Source organism: Oryx dammah, unplaced genomic scaffold (genome assembly GCF_014754425.2).
Source record: "Oryx dammah isolate SB20612 unplaced genomic scaffold, SCBI_Odam_1.1 HiC_scaffold_27, whole genome shotgun sequence".
Taxonomy (NCBI): domain Eukaryota; kingdom Metazoa; phylum Chordata; class Mammalia; order Artiodactyla; family Bovidae; genus Oryx; species Oryx dammah.
In genome coordinates, this window is record NW_024070211.1 from 81,194,882 (window position 1) to 81,213,912 (window position 19,031).

Genomic DNA, 19,031 nt, shown 5'->3' on the forward strand with positions numbered 1-19,031 from the left:
AATTTAAAACCTGTCATGGAAGAAATAAAAGAATTAGCAGAAGGTATGGGAGCTTCTTGAGTTATAACTGAAGCTCAATTTTTAATTAATCCATGTAAATATTTGAACTTTATATATCACCTTGGTAAATACATTCTTCCAGTGTCTTCACTGATTACACGAGTGTTTCATATCTCAGGAAACTTCAAGAATTTCCTATGTTTGTATCACTGCAATGGAGCCTAAGAACAATTGTTACCATTCTCCCACTGTGGACCTTTATGACACATTAGTCACATTGGTATCCAAAATGTCCAGGAAGTTCTGAATTGGCTCCCCTCACATTTTATTACCCACTCATGGTTTTCTGGAAAATGAGCACTCCTAAGGCTGCAAGACTTTGCTAAAAGTTTTCATTTGAATGACTCTTATGGTAGACCATTTCCTATTTTTTTGAAATGTTCACTGTAAAGAAAAATAGAGTTTTATGCTCTTATTTCCTCCATACAAATACCATGAATGTTTTGTTGTTGCAAATATTATAGAAACCAACTCTCTTTCCTTTGTCTTAAACACAAAAGAACTGAAAGAAAGGACAAGCTGTGCAGAGGTTTGAAAGGCTAACTAAAACTCTGGATACTGCAGATGCTGGGGAAAATCATTCTGTCATAATTATACAGAATCGGTTGCCACCCCCATTTCATCAAAATTTGGAAAGTATATGGGCAATAGAATACGAAGGACATAAGTCTATCAGAAAAGGGTAGGCCAGCCTCTGGAGACAGCAGAATGTAATAAAAGATGTGTGTGTATGTGTTGGTCACTCTGTTGTGTCCGACTTTGTGACCCCATAGACTGAAGCCCACCAGGCTCCTCTGCCCATGGGATTCTCCAGGCAAGAGTACTGGGGTGGGTTGCCATTCCATTCTCCAGGGGATTATCCCAACCCAGAGCTCGAACCCGAGTCTCCTACATTAAAGACAGATTCTTTACTATCTGAGCCACCAGTCTCTGAAGATATTTAGGCCCCTTCCAGTAGGCAAATGCATGAGATTATTATGATCAGTTGTTTAATTTTATAAAAATCTAGTACAAAAGAAATTTAGATCTCTCTTTTCACATTTCTTTCCTTCCTGCTAAGATACTCCTCTTTCTCAGTTATGATCATTTTGGCCCCAGCAATTTATTTTATATTTTATATCCCTTTATGGCCAATAAATATTTGTGTTTATACTGTTACATTTTCACATAAATTACGTGTTAAAATGATTTTCAATGGGAAAAATGACAACTCAGCATTTTCATATCCCTCACAAAGAAAGAAAATTGCAGGTTTTATGGTTTCTATTTGCTTTTTAAATTCTGTCATCTAATGAAACTAATGTTCATGGTTTAGGAGTATATTTACCATAAATAGATTTAGTGGTTATCAAACATTGCCTCTTCATTCTGGCATTTAACCAACCTCAACCACTATTTATTGCCCCATCTACTTTCCTACTGTGAATATTACACCTTAATTATCCCAACCCCTATTTCTAGACCTGATTTAGAGAGTCAGAATGGGAATAACCATTTCTTGTTTCACTAACATAAGAAAGCAGTGCCTGTACCCGAGCAGAGATTGAAGCCATGAAATCAACAGAGTGTGTTTCAGTGGCCTGAAAAATTCAAGTTCTATGGCAATGAAAGTGCAGATTCTCTTCTGTACAAGAAAATGGCAAGTGGGAGTGGGGATGGACTGTCTAATATTTCTTCCAAGTGCTCATATCTAAGTCTAGCCATATTTGAGTACTACTGGGAAAATGGGAGAAAGTGCTAATTTCAAATCATGGATTGATTTTAAGTAAATCAACACAACTGGGATCTTATGCTTAAATAATCTATCTCTGCTTGGCCCCTAATACACACCCACACTGCTTTTTCCAATTTTTTAAATAAATTAATACTTTCAAGGGTGTAATACTTTTCAGGTTGTAGGACAGTATCTCATAAAATAGATTAATTTAGAAAGTGAAGCATGAAGTTATGAAGTGGATTAAATTTGTGTCTCTCACCTTAAACTCTTCACCTGAATTTTTGCTTTCTTGATCTTTACTCATTCACTACTGCAGATCTGAAAAGGCTTCCTTAAAACATTCTTGTGTCTATTCAAATTTCTACAGGGAATATAATGGTTCCTTACCCTTGAACCCTTGGTAAGGACAAGGTGTACTTCTTAACCTCTTTATATTCAAAATCGGGATTCAATCCATATTTGCTGAATGAAAGGTTGTTTGCTAAATTGACTGTAAGACAACTCAGGGTACTTTGCATGCAGAAATGGGGACTAGAATGTACTTGAGCTTTTTCACCGCACTATTATGTCTGTTTTTAAGTATAGAAATGATGCTTCCATTATCATGTTAAGATGTTTAAACTATTTAAATCTACCCTCATCCAGCTGTCTTGCCTCGAAGATGAAGATAAACCTTGTAATTGTACGTACTTCTGGGATTTGACCTTAAAGTGGTATTTACTATAATAAAACCTCCTCTGTGGGTTTCCAGACTGACTGCCTCTGTCCTAACCCCACAGTGGGCATGTCATCTATTCCTGACCCTGCCCCATTCATTCCACTGATTTAGTAATTACCCTGCTGTTGCTTTTCTGTTGAGAAATACCTTAGAACATTTTACTCCTATTTTTCACCAATGTCTAGCAAAATGCTTTGCATATAATTGGTGCTCAGTTTATTTTTATTTTTAAAAAATAAATTATTAGAGAATATAATTCTCACAACTTTAAATCACTACATTGGTGGGTTTTAACATATAGCCTAATGAATACAGGAATTCTATCTAAAGCTCACTTTCTCATAATTTCCTAAATGTGTAACTACATTTAAAAGTGTACCTCCAAAAGTGTACTACAGGTTTTTAAACTGTAAAACACAGAAAATAGGGGGGTTGATTTTTATAGGTCTGCACAAGTATAATCTATATGTAAAATATGGATATATCAGCTATTAGTTCTTGGGACAACTACCTCACCTCTATGAATGACAATACGTATGACTTTGAAAGAGGGTTATTAATAGTAGGATTCATAGATGCATAAAGTAGATTAGTGGTTGCTCTGGATTAGGGTGGGAAAGGGGAGTAAATGTAATTGGGCATGAGGTTCCTTTCAGGATGATGGAAGTGTTTTAAAATTAGATTCCGGCAATAGTTGTAGCAGTTTGTAAACTATCTTACAAGTCATTAAACTGTGTTCTGAAAGTGAGTGAATTTTATGGTATGGAAATTATATTTAAACAAAGCTGTTAATTGCAATAATAATACCAGGATTCAAATCAAATCTGTCTGAACTCAAAGCACATAGCTTTATCCTATTCAATCCTCACTCCCTAACTGTATGAAAATGAGAAGTTTAAGTGATCATACTAACAGATCAAGAATTTCTGTCTAGGGAGGTGCATAATAAGCATGATATGGAAAGAATCTATGGAGTTTCAACTTATATCTAATTGAGCAAAGTAAACAGTTTAGTTGTTTGTTTCTGAGAAAGTTAAAAAAAATTGTTATTCAAAAGCTATTAGGGATAATCTAATTTAATTGTCCTCTGCCTGTGGATAGAGAAGCCATGATGAAATTATACACAGACTGAAAACATTTTTCTTTCTTTGCCAAAAAGTGGCTTTTTCCCCTTCCTTCTGTCCTCCTATCCTTTTTTCTTTCCATATGGCTGCTTTTGAAAATTCTGATTTCTGAACCAGAAAGGCTGATTAAAGTTATTAGAGATCAATTTTCTCTACAACTGATGGACCACATTTTAGAAGTATATCCCTTTTGAGCCAAGGGGAAAAAATCCTTGAAGTAAAACTATTGAGATTATTTTACCTTTTTTCTTGAAATTATCAAAATATTTATTTATGGGTTAAATAGTATTAAAATAAATCATCTACAGAGTGTTGAATACGTCTTTCTAAAAAGTACGTCTTTCTGAAAAGTATTCACTATTTTACGTCATGCTTTTGAAAATATTTTAACTTTTCTGAGAGAAATTAAAGAAACAGGTAGTTTAAACAGAAGATGAAAACTTTAGAGTTCTTACCAGAACAGAATTTCAGAATGCATTTAAAATCCTATCTTTTAAAATTCACTATCTAAATTTAAACTCCCAAAGAAGACATTTTCTACAAAGGGATAAAGGAAAAATAAATGATGGCTTGGGCTGCATATGTTTGAGATAGTTATTCTTCCCTCTTTGTGATAAAAAATTCTACTCTCCATCCTAAACTTTCTAACAGTGCCCACTTCCAGGGTGTTAAGCCTGCATGCTTTTGTGAGTTGCAGGGTGTCAGAGGGGCTCCGCCAGGGTTATGTTGACTCTGAAAAAGGTTAAATGCAAGAATCTCAAAGGCTTTCAAAGAGGAGACTGCAGAAAATTTGTTTTCACAGATTATTATATCTCCCAGGTCAGGAGAGTTTGTCTCAGCTGATCCTCCCTCTTATTTAGAAAGTTAAAAATCTATAAGAGGCGGGGGGTATGTCAAAGATTTTAAAACTTGGTATAGGTTGAGTTTATTTTTGAATTATCCTGGCTTGTTTCATTGCTTAATAAAAGGGAAATGGTAACACTCCTGTCACATCTCCTTGAGGGTAGTAATACAGCTTTGGCAAGTCATACTGCAATGAATGTTACCCTTTGTAAAAATTGTATTTGTGTGTTTATTTCACAAGAAAGTTTCTACATTTTAATAGAAGGCATATATAGGTAAAGTCATTGTCCCCTGAACAGTCATCAGTTACTACAATAACAGGTCCAATAATTTGAGTACATAAAATCAGTTTATAGTAATGGAATTAACAAAGAAACTGTTTGTCAATAAATATTTACTAAGCACCAACTCAGAGGAGTACTTCGAGAAATATAAGACAGAAAAGAATGACAAGATCCTAATGAAACTAAAGTTACAGTTCATAGACAAACAGGGAGATGCTGCCCTAGAGTAAGTTTTTAAGGGAACAGGAATGGATTTAAAATTTGAGGTATGAAAGGATTCAGATAAATGAAAGAAGGACTAAATCAGAAGAGAATAACTACAACACTGATATGGAAAGAATTTAGATTCTGTCTGACAGGAATAGTTACTAATTTATCTTACAGACTCAATGTATATTTTTTAAGAAGCACTTTAGTTTGATATTACCTTGAAAAAATGAAGAAAAGTTTAGGAAAGCATAACAATGCTCAGAGTACTTGTAAGGGTAAATGTATATTAAAAACATCTGGAGAATTTGTGATTATAATTAATATTTTAATTTAAATTTTGTAATGAACGGATGTGATAGGTGAGAAGTTGAACAAATCTTGCTTGGTTTTCATTCTAATTTTGGGAATGTGGATACTTAATAGGGGATCCTTCAGGTCTCTTCCTGAGTTCACTGCTCTTAAAAAGAGTTTATTAGAAATTCAGTGAAAAAAATATATCTAGAGAATAAGACAAAGCATTATGTCTGTAACACAGTATATATTGCATTTAATGTTTACCGAAGAACATGAGGCATTATTTAGCACAATTATCTGTTTCCCACAGATAATTCCCCATAGCTATCTCTTCACATGTAAACTTTTAGCAAGTTCCATTACACCCCAGTTATGACCTTGAGCAAACTTCAGTGGCCCCAGAGAACTAGGACAGTGAAGTGGTTTCTATTGCTTTTGTTCGAGGTGACTTTTCTATGCTTAGGAAAAAAAAAAAGTAATATGGAGAAGATGATTAAGAAATCGTGCTTGCTGCTGCTCACAGACTGTCTCCTCTCTGACCTCTAAAGTTGCAGCATGAAGAAGTACTGAGTTATTGAAGGCAGGAGCATGACCAAGAAAATAAATCTACAAGGTCTTTGCTGACCACTGCCTATTCGCATCCACCATGAAGCCTGTCAATCATAAACATGTTTCATGATCCAATCTCATTCATTTCTAAAATAATGACAAATGGGCTTACTTCACCCATAAGATGAAAGCTGAGAAAAATTTTTGATGTTGATGTCTACTAGATGGAGCAGAAATAATTAATGTTACTTAATGGCAGGACAGTTTATCAGAGATGACATACAAGTGGGCCCTTGTGAACAAAGTGATGACAATTACTACATCGAAATTTTGACAACTAAATTTGAAGCAAACTGTGAGTGTACTGAATAAAACACACTTCTTACAATAATCTGACAATTGGGCCTTTAATGAGAGTAAGATGTTACTTACCAATATTTCTGTGCTTTGACAATCTTTGTAATAGGAAAAAATTATGACCAGAAGTATCTTATACCCAGACATTTTCAGTATAAATAAGACTTTGTTTTTAGACAATTATGGGAACTGTTTAATATTTCAAAAATATGTTTCATTGATCTTTTGGGGGACCTAAAAGCATTATGTTCAATAAATACTAGAAAATATTAGCTCCAGCTAATATATAAAAGTACTATCTGGAAAAAAAAGCTGGGTTTGAAAAAAAATTAACAACAGTACAACAAATATTCTTCCACTTATTGGCTGTTTATATGTATTTATGTGTTATATGTTATCATCCTCATCTCCTAGCTAATGACAAATCAGGAAATTGAACGTAAAGTTGCTTTTCCACTTTTCCCAGTATAAAATTTGTTTAAGGTAATTAATTAATTGCCAGGAATTTGCAATGGATAGAGCTGTAGTCTTTACCTTAGTTATCTCTGAGATAAATGGAAGTTGTCTGAAAGCAACAAAGCTATAAGGAACAGAGTACCCAAAAAAAATTGCATGGAGTTTTTTATATTGAAGATGCTCTTAGAAACTTAAATTCTGAATTTTGAGGGTATTAATAAATGACTCTGGAACTGATAAGCTCAATTAGTATCAAGCCTTGGCTTTTTTGTTTATGGTTTATTTTGTTTAGTTTATTTGATTCTGTTTATTTTTCTATGTGTTGTAAAGAATTAATAAAAAGACATTCTGTTTATTCAGAAATAAGCCTTCCTTTACCTGATCTTAATGGTAATTTTACCAGAGACTTTTCAGTTGTAACAGATCCTTTCTGATTTCACAAGTAAAGCTAAACTAAAACATGAAACAAAAGTATATTCTTTCAACCTTGAATCTCTTTAAAACACTTACTAATAAATATTAATTAAAAATCTAAACTTTGAGGAAACTAGTTTTTCTAGATAACATGAACCAGTGAACCAGTGAAGTTGCTCAGTCGTATCTGACTCTTTGTGACGCCAAGGACTGTAGCCTACCAGGCTCCTCCATCCATGGAATTTTCCAGGCAAGAGTACTGGAATGGGTAGCCATTTCCTTCTCCAGGGGATCTTCCTGACCCAGGGATCAAACCCAGGTCTCCCCACATTGCAGGCAGATGCTTTACCATCTGAGCTGCCAGGGAATCCCAATTAGATAACATGAAATAAACATTAATATTTCAAATGTCTGAAATTCAAAAAATACTAAAATTTCAGGCATTTCAGTTAATCTTATTGTCAACATAGGGGCCACTATAGGAGAGCATGTAGTCTTTGGAATGAAACACAAGATGTAATCTTGACTCCTATTTCTATCCTATAGGTATTTCCTAGGATCAATTCACATGCACACTTACTTCTTAACAATTCCTTAAGACCAATAGTGTATGACTAAAGTTTATATCCAGAATGATGATTCTTGAGGCACTTTCAGACTTTTGACTGACATTGAATAATATACTTCTAGTATATTTTCAAAAGATTTTGTCAGGAATGTTTTAAATAAAAATGTTTTCTTCCTAAGTCTCAGTGTAGTGGATTGCCATTTCCTTCTCCAGGATCTAAATGATTAGGACATGGCATTTTTAATAAAGTGGTTAACTGGAATTTTATTCTAGCATAAAATACCTTGAATTTTTTTCTATTATTTTTTACATTTCATATAGTCCTGCTAGTGCTCCAGGTGTCTGTATCCTGTTTTTCAAGATCTTAGTGATATTGGACAAAGAGTAATATTGCAACTCTCCTGCTTATCACCCATATACCAAAATGGCTTTTATCGGAGTGAGCAAAATTAAGTATAGTGCTCTGTCTTCACTCTACTTGACTGGCAAGATGGTGATTTCATTCATGTGTGAAGTATTTTTAAATCTAATTATTCTTACAACCAGTTAGAAGAAAGGGTCATTATTCTAGCTCATTAGTTGTTTAATTGGAAGGCATAACAGTGAATCTGTGTTTTGACTCTCTAAATCTAATATTCAACACTGCTTGGAAAGGGAAATTGTGTAATACATGAGTCTGAGAACTATATATATCTTGAACACTTCTTTCTGTCCTTTCTTGACTGATATAGCATTCTAGAAATATCCTGGGTAACATCTGCCTTCCATAGTTGAGACTTACAAATTACATATGTCTCATTTTCTTAACATATGCAAACAAAACTTGAGCTGTGTGCCTATACACACATGCACACACACCAAAAGATTATTTATATCCACTTTCTTATTTTCTAATAAAGTAATGGCTTCAGATGACTGACAAAATGAAAGTATTTATTCAGAAGTATATAAAGAGGAAAAAATGACAAAGGGGCAGTATTGCCTTATTTTTCTGTTATCATAATCTGAATATATACATATACATTTCCATATACCTAGAGATAATCTTCAACCAATGACAGGAGCAATAGTAGAGTTTTGGGCTGTGTCATAATATAGAGATGAGTGGAAATGCCAAACAAACACAATAAGTGTAGGTAACAGTGTCAGAGGAAAGAACAATCTTGAAACTTTTTTTTAAATTTCTGTTGAAGACTATATGTCATTACAAACTCAAGTTTTATCATCCACCAATGCCTTTAAGTGAGTCATATAACATTGTATAACTTTCCTATCAAATGACCATAAACTTAGTGGCTTATAACACAAATTTGTTATCCTATATTTCTATAGATCAGAAATCAGATAGTGATCTCACTGGGCTAAGATCCAGGTGTTTACAGGATATATTACTTTCTGGAGGCTCCAGGGGACAATATGTTTCCTTGCAATTTCCAACTTTCAGGGGTTTCTCACTTTCCTTTGCTCATGGGCCCCTTCCTCTAGCTTCAAACGTAAAAGTGCTAGTTGACTCCTTCTCACTTAGCATCATGTTGAATTCTTCCATAGTCACATGCACGTGTGTGTGTGCTCAGTTGCTTAAGTCCTGTGCAACTCTCTGTGACTCTGTGGACTATAGCCTGCCAGGCTCCTCTGTCCATGGGATTCTCCAGGCAAGAATACTGGAGGGGTTGTCATGACCTCCTCCAGAGTATCTTCCCAACTCAGGGATCAAACCCATGTCTCTTATATCTCCTGCACTGGCAGATGAGTTCTTTACCATTAGCACCACCTAGGAGGCCCAACCATAGTCACAATTGCCTCTCTTCTGCCTTCACCTTCCATTTTTAAACATCCGTATGACTATATTACACACACCTTGATAATCAAGGAAATGTATCTATTTTAAGATTGATGAATTAGCAATCAAAATACCATCTTTCAATTTAATTCTCCTGTGTTATTTCATATAACATATTTATAGGTTTTAGGGATTAGGCTGTGGACAACTTTGAGGAGAAGGTAGCTTTATTCTGCTTCCCATCCCATAGTCTACCCTTTGGTTCCACAAAGATTCACACTCATTCCAGGTGCAAAATACATTCATATATCCAAAGTCACCCACATTGTCAATCGGTTACAACATTAACTCAAATTCAAAATCTTATCTAAATCTCATTAACTCAAAAGTCCCAATAACATTATCCAAATTAGGTATGAATAAGATTCTTGGTATGACTCATCCTGGAGCAAAATTTTCCTCCATCTGTGAACCTTAGAAACACAAAAAAGCAAGTCATTTGTTCCCAAATTATAATGGTACAAATGCAGATAACAATCATTGATATTCTGGTTCACAAAGAATGAAAATGGAAGGAAAACATTCACTGGTCCAAAGTAGTTTCAAACTCCATCCAGGCAATAATCATTTGCTTTTACTTAAATTTTTTTAATTAAAAAAATTGACTGTACTTATTTCCTCCAGAGTAACTTTAAAAAAACTTTAAATTTTATATTGGATTAACAATGTTGTGGTAGTTTCAGGTGGACAGCCAAAGGACTCAGCTGCACATATACATGCATCCATTCTCCCCCAAACTTCCCTCCCATCCAGGCTGTCACATAACATTGAACAAAGTTCCCTGTGCTATACAGTAGGTCCTTGTGCTATACAGTTGGTTATTCATTTTAAATATAACAGTTTGTACATTCAAGCCCATACTCCTAACTATCTCTTCCCTTCCTCATTCCCCCGACAACCATAAGTTCATTCTCTAAGTTTGTGAGTTTCTTTCTGTTCTGTGAATTAAGTTCATTTGCATTGTTTCTTTTTAGCTTAAAAATAATCTCCTGTAGCTCAGACAGGCTCATCCTCTAGTCTCCACCCTCAGAGTCATCTTTTATTTTTCATGGAATATAGCATGCTTGTAGCTGAGTGGTTTTACCTGCCTGTTTTGTACTTATAGCATTTTGATGGTCCAACATCCTTCTTTCATTTTGTACTCTCTCTGTCTTTTCCAATTCAAGCTGGCACTTTTCTACTGGTATAAAATTCTCAAGAACCTTGTGGGTCTTCCATGTGTGTCATGGGATTCAATCTATAAAACAAGAACCTAATCCACAGACTTCTTGTTTTCCCTTGATAATTCCATAACTATTACTGGTTTTTCTTGCAGTGGTTGAAAGGATGTATGAGTCACATACTTAATTTCTTTAAGGACACTTTTGTGCTACCTATTAATTTTTCTGATACATTAACAAAATAAATACCATAGGCTTTTCTTCTAGACTATGGTTTCATTCCAGTGAATCTCTTAACTTTGCATCCTTCACCATTTGGGTAGCTTAAAAATTAGAGAAATCATTATATCTTACTCTTTTTTTCTTTTCTGTTTAGTTTGAACATTCAATAGTTCATTGATTAGTTTATTTCTTTTCTTTCACACATTTACTACAAGCAGCAAGAAGGAAACCAGCCTTACTTGTAAATCTTACAACACCTTACTGGTAAATCTCTTCTAAATACCCAAGTTCATCATTTACAAATTCTGCTTTCCATGTATCTATAGAACATATTCTGCAAAATTTCTGCCATTTTATAACAAGGATTATCTTTCCTCCAGTAACATATACTTCATTTCCTTCTGTTCCTTCAAAAGCAGTGCCTCTAATGCCTCTATTTTTCCTAACAGACCACTTACAATGATTTAGGTATTCTCTAAGGTGATATATGCTTTCTCTACACCGATCTTCACTTCCTTATGAGTTCTCAGTAGCAGAGAAATTAACATTCATATTTCCACTAAGTGTCTTTTGAAGACAATCTGGTCTTTTTTAACCATGCTCCTCAAAATATTCCCAGCATGTGCCATTTGCCCAGTTCTCAAGTCACTTCCACATATTTATGTATTTGTTATAATAATATGGGGCTTCCCTGGTGGCTCAGATGGTAAAAGCGTCTGCCTGCAATGCAGGAGACCCAGGTTCGATTCCTGGGTCGGGAAGATCCCCTGGAGAAGGAAATGGCAATTCACTCCAGCACTCTTGTCTGGAGAATCCCATGGATGGAGGAGCCGGATAGGCTACAGTCCATGGGGTCGCAAAGAGTCGGACAAGACTGAGTGACTTCACTTCACTTATAATAATATACCACTTCTAGGTACCAAAATCTGTATTGGATTCCTATTACTTCTGTAACAAATGACCACAAACCTATGGCTTGGAAATTGTTTTATAAATTTAAATGTATAAATGACCAATTTATTATTTTACAGTTTAGCAGGTAAGAAGTCTGGCCTTGATTTCACTTTGTTAAGATCAAGGTGTTGACAGAGCAGTGTTCCTTTTGAAACTCTCAAGAAAAAATTAACTTTTTCATTTTCTTACTCTTTCCAGGTTTTAGAAGCTGCTCATATTTCTTGGCTCATGAATTCCTTCCATATTGAAAGGCAGCAAGTGTGGATTGAGTTTTGCTCCACAGTGGATCATCCAAACTGCTTTAGTCTCACCTCTGAGTCTCTTCTTCTGTCTCCCTTTTCCAATCTAAGTACCTTTAAGGTTACATTGACCTAACCTCGATAATTCAGAATTACTTCTCTGTCTTGAAGTCCTTAGCTCACAAATATTTGAAAATTATTTTTGCCATGTGAAAATGTATTTCACATTTTTCTGGGTCTAGGACATGAATATCTGTAGGTGAGCCCTTTACTCTGCCTATAGATAGAAAATGTTTTCATAAATACTATAATATATTTAATGTTATACAGGTTGAGATTTATTCAAAAGCTATATTATCCAAAGTTAGTGATTTTTTCCATTTATGCACATAGTTCCATTTTGAGGATAGTATGAGAGAAGAGTAAAATGTAAACTAAAAATACTGCTATGTGATTCAACCTAGATCTGAAAAGTGGAAATCATATCCAATTTACTGTCCATTATACCACAAAGGGACCAAAGGACTGTAGATTGTAGATTTTCCTTGCTGAGATATACATGCTATTTTAATTTTCTCTTGTTGATATGTATTTACTTTATTAAGGCTAAAATAATTCTGGAAATGAAGAAACACAGTTTCTTTGATTTGTCACTTTTCCATCTGCATGATATTGATAACCAAAACATTTCACAAGTTAAAATCTTCATACAATAGCACCTCTTGTATATATATATAAGACTAGAAACATGCTGTGTCTACTTATAGCTTAGGTCTAGTATAGATAAGCTTAGTAATGTGTTATTCTGCTACTAGGTCTAAAATAGATGTAATATGGTACTTCCAGTAGAGAAGAGGAAAGACATGAAATCAGTGGAAATGGAAACATTTTCTTTATTAGCAGCCCAGAAGTCGGTTCCTCAAGGCCTCTCTTTAGGACAATAGTTTCCATTCTTGACTGATCATTAGCATCTCGTGGGAAGAATTTTTTAAAAAATTCCATTTCCAGACCTTTCCCTAGAATTAATGAAAGAGATTCTCTGAAATTTGATGTAATTCTTTTATGAACTCCTGTGATATCTAAGTTTTTATTTTTTTAATAGTATTCACTTCAAAATTGGTGTAAAATGCCACTCATAATGGAGATACCATATATATTCAGGTCAGTTCACGTCAGTTGCTCAGTTGTGTGCAACTCTTTGCCATCCTATGAACTGCAGCATGCCAGGGCTCCCTGCCCATCACCAACTCCCGGAGTTCACTCAAACTCACGTTCATCGAGTCAGTGAGGCCATCCAGCCATCTCATCCTCTGCCATCCCCTTCTCCTCCTGCCCCCAATCCCTCCCAGCATCAGAGTCTTTTCCAGTGAGTCAACTGTTCGCATGAGGTGGCCAAAGAACTGGAGTTTCAGCTTTAGCATCATTCCTTCCAAAGAACACCCAGGATCGATCTCCTTCAGAATGGACTGATTGGATCTCTTTGCAGTCCAAGGGACTATCAAGAGTCTTCTCCAACACCACAGTTCAAAAGCATCAATTCTTCGGTGCTCAGCTTTCTTCACAGTCCAACTCTCACATCCATACGTGACCACTTGAAAAACCATAGCCTTGACTAGTCGGACCTTTGTTGGCAAAGTAATGTCTCTGCTTTTCAATATGTTATCTAGGTTGGCCATAACTTTCCTTCCAAGGAGTAAGTGTCTTTTAATTTCATGGCTGCAATCACCATCTGCAGTGATTTTAGAGCCCCCCAAAATAAAGTTTGACACTGTTTGCACTGTTTCCTCATCTATTTCCCATGAAGTGATGGGACCAGATGCCATGATCTTCGTTTTCTGAATGTTGAGCTTTAAGCCAACTTTTTCACTCTCTTCTTTCACTTTCATCAAGAGGCTTTTTTGCTCCTCTTCACTTTCTGCCACAAGGGTGGTGCCATCTGCATATCTGAGGTTATTGATATTTCTCCCGGCAATCTTGATTCCAGTTTGTGCTTCTTCCAGCCCAGCCTTCCTCATGATGTAATCTACATAGAAGTTAAACAAGCAGGGTGACAATATACAGCCTTGACGTACTCCTTTTCCTATTTGGAACCAGTCTGTTGTTCCATGTCCAGTTCTACTGCTGCTTCCTGACCTGCATACAGATTTCTCAAGAGGTAGGTCAGGTGGTCTGGTATTCCCATCTCTTTCAGAATTTTCCACACTTTATTGTGATCCACACAGTCAAAGGCTTTGGCATAGTCAATAAAGCAGAAAGAGATGTTTTTCTGGAACTCTCTTGCTTTTTCGACGATCCAGCAGATGTTGGCAATTTGATCTCTGGTTCTGCCTTTTCTAAAACCAGCTTGAACATCTGGAAGTTCACGGTTCACATATTGCTGAAGCCTGGCTTGGAGAATTTTGAGCATTACTTTACTAGTGTGTGAGATGAGTGCAACTGTGTGGTAGGTTGAACATTCTTTGGCATTGCCTTTCTTTGGGATTGGAATGAAAACTAACCTTTTCCAGTCCTGTGGCCACTGCTGAGTTTTCCAAATTTGATAGCATATTGAGTTTGAGCACTTTCACAGCATCTTCTTTCAGGATTTGAAATAGCTCAACTGAAATTCCATTACCTCCACTAGCTTTGTTCATAGTGATGCTTTCTAAGGCCCACCTGACCTCACATTCCACGATGTCTGGCTCTAGGTGAGTGATCACACCATCGTGATTATCTTGGTCGTGAAGATCTTTTTTGTACAGTTCTTCTCTGTGTTCTTGCCACCTCTTCTTAATTTCTTCTGCTTCTGTGAGGTCCATACTATTTCTGTCCTTTATCGAGCCCATCTTTGCATGAAATGTTCCCGTGGTACCTCTAATTTTCTTAAAGAGATCTCTGTTCTTTCCCATTCTGTTGTTTTCCTCTTTCTTTGCATTGATCACTGAGGAAGGCTTTCTTATCTCTCCTTGCTATTATTTGGAACTCTGCATTCAGATGCTTATATCTTTCCTTTTCTCCTTTGTATTTTGCTTCTCTTCTTTTCACAGCTATTTGTAAGGCCTCCCCAGAAAGCTATTTTGCTTTTTTGCACTTTTTTTTTTCCATGGGGATGGTCTTGATCCCTGTCTCCTGTACAATGTCACAAACCTCCGTCCATATTTCATCTGGTGCTCTATCTATCAGATCTAGACCCTTAAATCTATTTCTCACTTCCACTGTATAATCATTATTTATATATATGTGTGTGTGTGTGTGTATATATATATATATATATCTTTTACATTTACTTCATTTTCTGTCCAAAAAATTATACAGAGTGAAGTGAGCCAGAAAGAAAAACACCAATACAGTATACTAACACATATATATGGAATTTAGGAAGATGGCAATGATGACCCTGTATGCAGGACAGCAAAAAAGACACAGATGTGTATAGCGGACTTTTGGACTCAGAGGGAGAGGGAGAGGGTGTGATGATTTGAGAGAATGGCATTGAAACATGTATAATAACATGTAAGAATCGAAATGCCAGTCTATGTCTGATGCAGGATATGACACGCTTGGGGCTGACGCGCGGGGATGACCCAGAGAGATGTTGTGGGGAGGGGGGTGGGAGGGGGGTTCATGTTTGGGAACGCATGTACACTTGTGGTGGATTCATGTCAATCTATGCCAAAACCAATACAGAATTGTAAAGTAAAAATTAAAAATAAATAAATTAATTAAAAATAAATAAAAAAAAAAGAAGGATTTAATCTTCCATTGTTGTTGTTCAGTCAGTCACTGAGTCATGTCCGATTCTGCAACCCCATGGATGGCAGCACAGAGGAACCTAATTTTTCCAGCATAGAGTAACAAATAGGAGAGTTACTGAGTTTGGAAAAAGGCCAGGAGAACCTGGAAGACACTGTTCTACCAACTTTAAAGAGGATCCTTTTTATAATCCAGAATTCCTTCAATTCCCACGGGATTATGTTGATGGTGATAACTGTTGTGTATTTTGGCTGCTTGTTTATGTTTGCCATCATGTCCTCTCCATTTCCTATTCATGGTGATATAATGTTTCACAATCTTCCTTGATTTATTCTTCTTACTTGCATCAGTTAACAGTTTTTTCAATACAATGTCATAGGCAAGGTCATGGAGGATAGGGCTACTCACCATTCCTCCCTCTTATAACACAGGCTGGAACACAGCTGTGTCCTTTGCTGTTTTATGCTCATGGGTACTTAGTCACTCAGTCATGTCTGACTCTTTGTGACCCCATGTACTGTACCCCACTGGGCTCCTCTGTCCATGGCGATTCTCCAGGCAAGAATACTTGAGTGGATTGTCATGCTCTCCTCCAGGGAATCTTCCAGGGATTGAATCCAGGAATCTCCAGGGATTGTATAGTTCTCCCGCATTACAGGGAGATTCTTTACCGTCTGAGCCACTAGTGAAGCCCAAAGGTCAGCCAGGTGTGTTGGCCAGCAAACAATCCTGGGCCAACTGCTTGGAAGGCAGCTATGTTCACCACTATACCACCAGCATAAAAGTAATGGAGTGCATTAATTGCTGTCATCTCATTCTGGAGCCTAACCTTCTTTTCGTTTTCCAAAGTGGATCAGTGATCTGTTAATGGTTACAATTTTTTCTCTGACTATAATTTATTTAATTGTTTATATTTCTTTCTCTCCAAACAAAACTACAAAATTTCAAATTCTTCTTTGCAGCAACCATGAATGAATAATAGAATGTTACCGAAGAAATGTTTGTGGAATGAATGTGATAATGAGAAAATGATTCCACACTTTTCCCCCTCTCTCTTTGTCCAACCCGCCCTTCCTCCCCACCTTCTCACATTTTTGGTCTAAATCAAGATCCTATGTCTCTTATGTGTCACTTTTGTGAAACTTGGGTTTTGGGGTTTTTTTTTTTGGTATGTGTATGAGTGTGTATGTGTGTTTACACACATGTGAATATGTTTAATCTACTGCATGGCTATTATTTGAAACTCTACGTGATCATGCCAAAATTCTGCTATATTTTCAAAGGTGGCTAGGCCAAAAGGCTTAAACTGGATTTATACCACTGTTAATTCTCTTCTGACTGAATTCAAGTAATAGTACAGCCCTCCTGATTTGAACTTAGAACTAACATCTTCATAAAATAAGCATTGTTGAAGATCATATTAATACTCATGGGAAGACAGTTCCACTGCATTAGGTATTGTTAGGTGGTTAGAATATGAAAAAGGAGTCGAGAATGGTGGTGGCTAAAAGGCAAAGAAGGGAAAATCCCGAGAAAATAGAATAAAGGAAGGTCTAAGGACCAGAGTGAGGACCTCTGGTAAAAGAAACAGCCCTCCTGGTTAGCCCAGTTTACACAGGGCAGGCTCGAGGGGAGGAGAAAAAAACATATAAAAAGAGGACCCAAAATTAAGAGTAGGGGACTTCTCTTCTTTTCGCATCATTTGGGTCGACCTGCCCAGGGACCCAATTCTCGGGAGGCTGACATGCCTCAACTTGCCCAGGGATTCGATCTCCAGGAGGTTGTCATGCCTCAGCCTGCCTGGAGATCTGCACTCTGACCTGGGGATGCCTGGCTCTCAAGTTGCAACAAACCTGGATAGGATAAGCTTCAGAAAGACTCACCCCTAAAGGAGTTCACCCATGAAAATAAAAGGAAGCTTAATAGTTGTGGGACTGTGCCTGTCTCAGCAATTACTTAGGAGTCCAGTAAGAACCCCACTGCCTTTCTGGAAAGTCTAAAAGAGGCCATCCAAAAGTTTACCAATCTGGACTTCGACTCTTATGAGGGACAAGTGATTTTAAAGGACAAATTCCTTTCTCAATGTGCATCAGACATCAGGATAAAGTTACAAGAGCTACAATAGCAGGACCCTGCTGCTTCTTTAGATGAGATGGTCCAGACAGCCGCCAATACCTTTCATAACAGAGATCAGGAGAGGGAGGCCAAGGCCCAGGAAAGGGAGAAAAGGAAAGAGACAAGGCATGCCCAGATGCTGGCTACCCTCCAGGGAAGCTCCATGGTAAACCCCAAGTCCTTGAAGGACAAGGCACAAGGTAAATCCCTAATCTGTAGACAGGTGGGACATTGGGCCAAACAGTGTCTAAACCATGACAAGTCTCCTAAAACAGCTTGCTATAAATGCCATCAATTGGGACACTGGGCAGCACTCTGCCTTCGGGACCCAAGAGCCTCAAGGTCAGGCACCAAGCCTTCCTTCACAATGGTTCAACAGGACTGATGTGGCCCATTCCAGTCAGCCTGCCTGTCACAGACAACCATCACAGGGCTGGAGCCAAGGGTGGAACTGGATGTGGCAGGTAAGTCCGAAAATTTCTTGGTTGACACAGGGGCTACCTACTCTGTCCTGACCTCCTACTCTGGAGCCTTCCCCTCCCAAACCTGTACCATTTGGGGTGCTACAGGAAAAATAATTACAAAAGGATTCACCCAAGCACTTTTTTGTTGCTGGGATGGACAAATATTTTTCCAGCAGTTTCTGGTGGTCCCTGAATGTCCTACTCCCTTATTGGGAAGAGATATACTCACTAAACTGCAGACCACCCTTGTGATGGGAAGTTTTTCAGCCCCTAGAGCCCTGTAGATTCTAGCTACTACTGAGGAACCCATGACACCCTCTCCAATAGCGAGGGACCAAAAACTATGGGAGGACAAAATTAACCTCCAGATGTGGGATCAAGGGACTCCTGGACGAGCCCACCAAGCTGAACCGGTCATCATTTTCCTCCAAGATCCCACTCAGTTTACAAACCAGAAAAAATACTCCCTCAGGAGAGAAGCTTGGGAAGGACTACGGCCTCTAATAAATAAATTCCTTGCTTGTGGGCTATTGGTCCCCACCAATTCACCATGTAACACCCCAATCCTCCCTGTAAAGACAAAGGACGGGACCTGGAGAATTGTTCAAGATCTCCAGATCATAAATGAAGCTGTAGTCCCCCTCCATCCCACAGTACCCAATCCCTATGTAATCTTGGGAGAAACCCCGCCCAGTGCCAAGTTGTTTACAG

At 37.2% G+C, this 19,031-nt stretch overlaps 1 long non-coding RNA gene and 1 other non-coding gene across 2 annotated transcripts in view; one reads left to right on the top strand and one right to left on the bottom strand.

The window, feature by feature from the left end:
• The window catches only part of LOC120854501, a 368,800-nt gene that overhangs the window by 286,736 nt on the left and 63,033 nt on the right, over positions 1 to 19,031 (bottom strand). The window lies entirely within an intron of this gene.
• On the top strand, positions 11,505 to 11,577 carry TRNAC-GCA. Its single transcript has one exon. It is a non-coding gene; the product is annotated as a tRNA-Cys (tRNA).